The sequence below is a fragment of the Scyliorhinus torazame genome, chromosome 18 (assembly GCF_047496885.1).
Source record: "Scyliorhinus torazame isolate Kashiwa2021f chromosome 18, sScyTor2.1, whole genome shotgun sequence".
NCBI lineage: Eukaryota > Metazoa > Chordata > Chondrichthyes > Carcharhiniformes > Scyliorhinidae > Scyliorhinus > Scyliorhinus torazame.
The window spans coordinates 28,036,681-28,042,680 of NC_092724.1; positions in this window are offsets into that span (position 1 = coordinate 28,036,681).

Below are 6,000 nucleotides of genomic sequence, written 5' to 3' on the forward strand. Positions count from 1 at the left end.
CAATAACAACCTTTTATTGTTACAAGTATGAAGTTACTGTGAAAAGCCCCTAGTCGCCACGTACGGCGCCTGTTCGGGTAAGCTGGTACGGGAATTGAACCCGCGCTGCAGGCCTTATTCTGCATCACAAACCAGCTGACTAGCTCACTGAGCTAAACCAGCCCTCTGGAGCACCCGGAGGAAACCTGGGGAGGACGTGCAGACTGCGCACAGATTCCCAAGCCGGGAATCGAACCTGGGACCCTGGAGCTGTTAAGCAACAGGGCTAACCACTGTGCTACCTTGCTGCCCAGTCCAACCAGAACACAAAGGTATTAGAAATTGTATCTTTGGCACAGTGGTTAGCACCGCTGCTTACTGCGCTGAGGACCCAGTTTCGATCCCGGCCCTGGGTCACTGTCCGTGTGGAGTTTGCACATTCTCCCCATATCTGCGTGGGTTTCATCCCCACAACCCAAAGATATGCTGGTTAGGTGGATTGGCCACGCTAAATTGCCCCTTAATTGGAAAAAAAATAATTAGGTACTCTAATTTAAAAATAAATAAATTGTATCTTTTGAATTAAAAAAAACACATCCTCGTAACAGTGTAATGATAATCGAGTGGTGTGACTTAGACTCATCACTTCACTCAAGCTGATGACAGGTATTTATCAAATCCAACTTTGAAACAATCTGGGCTCCTGACAACATTGTGAACAGATACTCCGCATTTGCCCAAGTATCGAGTTGGTTCCAATCTGGTTCCTGATTTACAATCACCTTATAATCAACACACATTCTGACATTACCATCTGACTTTGGTGCTGTCACTCGTTACTTTGTTCTGCTTCACAGATAATAGGTGGGATTTTCCGCGCAACCCACCGCATGTTTCGCGGCAGCCGAGGCGGCTGCCATTGGCCGACAGCGGACCTTCTGGCCCTACCGTTGTCAACGGGATTTCCTGTTGAAGGCACCCTTCATCACTGCCGGCGAGACCGGAAAATCCACCGGCATGGACAGTCGGAAAGTTTCAGTCAACGTTCTTAGTCTCAGTCTTTGCAGTTCCTGCTTTACGTTCTCTCTTCAAGCACAGGGCACGAGATGAGGCCTGCAGTAAACTGGTCTTGTGTTCCCCTGAACCCCATTGGTCTTATATCCTTCAACTGTTTGCCAGTTTCTCTCAACAAGAGGGTTCACTTCTATGCGAAGAGCTCATTCCAATTTAAGTGTTCTTAACCAGTGTCTTCCTAACAAGGCTAGCCTTTCGATTTTCACTTCAGTCATAGGCAACTTTACACTTTGCCCTTTGCAGGTGACTGGAACTGACACACTTCTCATTATGGAGATTTTCTATCCTCCATGACTTCACATTTCTTCAGCCGAACTCAATTTTTCATGGTGTAGCGATTCAAGAATCATGCTAACTTCTGCTCCTGTGCCGACCTCCATGTTTACCAGAGCTCCATCCAGCACTACTTGGGCTATGATGCCCTGCAGATTTCCACTGGCCATTCTTGTGTTTTGGATTGTATGGGTCTCAACTGACCCCTCAGCAGCCTGGTGTCATTTGACAACCGTATGCAGAGACTGCTGTTTTCTCCTTTTTCATTCTATCAATGTGCCTTGGCAAGGAGACCTTTCTTCTCACAGTTGTAGCACTTTCCCTCCACTTATGGACAATCCTGTGCCCAATGTTGGCCTAAATACTGGTAACAGACCTTGTCTGTAGTCTCTTTGCTACTTCAGCAGATGACTGGCAGTCATTAACTTTGACTTCTCTCGAGTTGCATTCTGCCATGTCCACGGATAATGTTGTTTGGCAAGCTATATTGAAATGTAATTAAGGCACGGGGAGTCAAAGGCGAGTTGTAGAGATATTTATTCATACAACATTATATACATGAGGCCCGGGTACAGCTTAGTGGGTCCCTTCTTTTTTGTCAGCCTCACACTGGCTGACCTTTTATCTCAGTGCTACTCAGGCTACTCCACCCCCAACGGGCACAGGAACATCCTCAATTTGATGTGTCATGCGCAGGTTTAACACTCCTCCCCTGCCAAAGTCCAAAATCCCATGAAGAACGACAATAAGGAGGTGTTTGCCGAAATCGAATATTCGAAGAAGAAACAGAGGACGAAACTGGCATAGCATCTGCGGCGGTCTGGGGACAGGGAAAACAAGTGCCCCAGTTCCAGCAGGCACAATAGATCAAACGGGCAGGAATGGGCAGCGTATACCCAGCCAGAAATTACGCCTGGCCCAACATCCTCCACAGGCCACACACAGGAGCCAAACCTGGAGATGTTGCACAACAAGGTGCCTAACCCATTGAACCAAGGTGTGAATTGCCATAGCGTTCCTTGCAAACCTCACCAGGAACATGCAGGGACGGGGCCCGACAACGTCCCACTCACCGTCCTGAGCACTCCCAACAGCGCTAGTGTGGAAAATCAGATCTACATCACACACCAAAACACCAAGGAGCTGTGGTCCCAAAACTCTTCATGTACTACTTTCAGAACCAGATAAAACTGCACTGCAGGAATAAAGAGCAGGGTCCACTGCACTCCGTCACAGGACCACCGTCCGTCACAGGGCCACCGTGCGGAACGCAATGGCAATGGTATCCACAACAGGCAGTCAGACACGAACTCTCTTCAATACCCACAACATGAGGGTCACCGTATTTGCGCACCAATTGCCTGCAGAACCCTTCAGCGGCTCCAGCCGCAAACATCCGCAGTCTCATTAGCCAGCAGCCTTTGGATGGAATATTATTGTTGTGTATCCTACAGACTCATCGGTCGCAGAGCATTGTCGTCAACAGAGCACCACTCCCCACTCCACTGATGATCTAAAGGTCCAGTAGAAAACTTGACAATGGACTCCCCGGAAGACCACTCCACCTCATCGAGCCAGCATCATAAAACAACGATAGATGGAGTTCTGACCGAAACATTGCGCCACCAACTCAATAAATAGGATAGATGACACCACATCCAGTATCACTGGATACGGAAGGCTCTGGACCTCTCCAAACGTACGTGCAACACAGGCCGTCAACAGAACCTCGGCCCGGCACTCAATTTCCAAGTCAATCGCTCCAAAAAAACATGGCACATACACTGCGCACCAATTCCAGATGCCCACACTAGGGTCAGAAACATCCAAATGCTGGAACACTAGCAACGTACCCCATACCTCAGTTCAAAAATCGTTCAGGGAAGTAGCTCAACCAGGCGAGTTGCATGTCGACAGCTCCAGTTTTACCCTCATCGCCAGTTTAATAAAGGCACGGGGAGTCCGAGGCGAGTTGTAGAGACATTTGTTAACACAACTTTATGTAAATGAGACCCAGCTTACTGGGTTTTCTCTCCTTTTTAGTCAACCTCACATTGGCTGACTTTTTATCCCAGTGCTAGTAAACTACTCCACCCCCAAGGGAGCGTGCACTCCCAATGAGCACATGGAAACTATCATCCTCAATTGGATGTGTCAAGTGCAAGTTATTACAAAATGCCAGCAACTTACTGTAAGTACATTCACTTTTTAAACAGATCCATCCCATAGTGCTCCCTCCTGAAATTCTCAATAATGACAAAGAATGAGATGGCTTTTCCAAAGCCACAATAAACTCACCAAGGTCGTCAGTCAACAACTGCTTCCTTGTTCCAAACCAATAGCTTCCAGCAATTTCCAATGGCTTGGGACTGGAGTGCTGCTCAAAGTTTTACAAATGTCCTGCAGGATATCTTTTGGATTGGCAGTGATGTGTTTTTCATACACTTCTCGGCCTGTTTCAAAAGTATTGACTTTTTTCTTTACCCCATTGCCTGATTAACAACTGGATGATCAAGATCTTCAAGAATATTATTAACAATGAACAACATCTACAACCATTCCAAATATGCACTGAAAGACTCTCAGTCATGACTATACTCTCCCAGTTGCCCAACCGTACCTGTTGATGCAGCCATCTTTGTAGGTCAATCTACCCAAGTGTACAAACTGCTTTTCTTTTTTAAGATTTTTAAGCCAAAAGGAACCCCTCATTGTTCCTCTGCTAGTTTGCTGGAAGCTTCTCGCACCAAATTTATTCAGCCAGTGAATTTGTAATCCTATCCTCATCGCCAGACTGTGATATCTTTGCTGGACAAAAATAGACTGATGTATGCACATGGAGTTCAAGTACCCCACTAGTTTGCTTTTAGGCACACACACAAATGGCCACAAGCAAATGCTATTATTGTTAGTAACTGAATTATCTTCCAACAGAATCTGAAGGCCAAAATAATGTATGTGTCGAGTTCACGACTCAGTCTTCCCAAGGAGTTCAAACAAGAAGAGCTTTTATTGGCACTATTTATTTCCTTTCCCATTACAACCATTTCCTTTCAAGTAAACAATCTGAGAGTTCAATACATTTTACACCTTGTGAACGGAGGTGTTAATGCGTTTCCTTCATAAATTCCCTCAGACATGATTTTCGCTGCTATAATTGATTCCTCCCCTGGCTCAGTAACCATAGAGAACAGAATGTTTTATTTCTGGGGTGCCTAAAATCTGGCTGTAGAATTAATCACATCCACTCTTAAATATAATCCAACCCATGTCTTGACTTGGGCAGTCTCTCAGGGTTGAGGATAACTTGTTTCCAGTCCGGGGAGGTGGGTTCTGCGGTGGTTGGATAGCCCAATCCTGGATCCGCAGACTTTGCCACAGGTTTGGCAGGCTGTGTTTGATGAGGTGGGTGGGTGGGACCCTGGGTGGATGGGACCCTGGGTGGGTGGGATCCTCTGGATTCTGCGCTCTTCTTCTGCTGTTTACCCTTGGCCTCCGCGTGCTCCACCCTGTGATGCTCGAGGTGATTGCCATCTTCGCGGATGCTTCTTCTCCAGTTTGTGCGTTCTAAGCGATTCTCATAGAACAACTATCGCTAATTGCTCTTTGGTCCACCTCAGGTTTGCTCCAAGCATTTGCAGTAACATAATTTAATTGAGACTATGGTAGCTAATGGGAGGTGTTCTGTGACATATGGAATGATATGTCATACGGAGTGGTGCTGCTGTACCGTGGAGAATGAAAGCAGTTTCATTCAGTGAAAGTGTGTCACTTTATTCCAGTGGACTTTCACAGAATTGCTGCTTGATTTAGTGTCACAGCATGTGCTGGTTAGGAAGAACCATTGAGATGTATCAGAAATGTGAAGGTAATGATGCCTGTGGGCAAGTTACAGAGCGGCTCAGCATCCATTCCCACTCAATGGCTAGTAGTACAGCAGGAAGAAACAAGGCACGCCGGAATTCACCAGGTTATAAAATGTAACTGCGGGCGGCACGGTGGCGCAGTGGTTGGCACTGCTGCCTCACGGCGTCGAGAACCCGGGTTTGATCCCGGCCTCGGGTCACTGTGTGGAGTTTGCACATTCTCCCCGTGTCTGCATGGGTCTCAGGCCCACAATCCCAAAGATGTGCAGGATAGGTGGATTGGCTTAGCTAAATTCCCCCTTAGTTGGAAAAAAAGAATTGGGTACTCTAAAATTTTATTTTTTTTAAACGTATCTAACTTACAAACCATGCTCCAAACCAAGTCTTCAAGGTTCTCCATTGTAATATCTAGCAGCACTTTGCATTCTTTCTCGTGGACAGAAGGGATAAATTTCCGTCTGCCGGTAAAAGTCAGTTTTAAGTGGTTCAGAATTGGTACCGTTCCTGGCAGAATGACAAAGTGCTGACAGCACTCAAATCTCCTGGGCGAGTTAATTTGCATTATTGATTATTGTTCACAGATCCGGGGGTTGGGGAGGTACAGATTGTGTGCGAGTGAAACGTAAGAAAACATGAGGCGGAATTTAACGGAACGCGGGGCTGTAAAACGTGGGAGTTGTTCAGAAGCCTCTTGACTTTGATGGGACCGGAAAGTCCGGCTGGAGGGAGAGGCTGGAAAATTCCGTCCATGGAAAATTAAAGGGAGGATCAAAGAATACAATGGCTAGAGAAAAAGTGGGGAATTTTC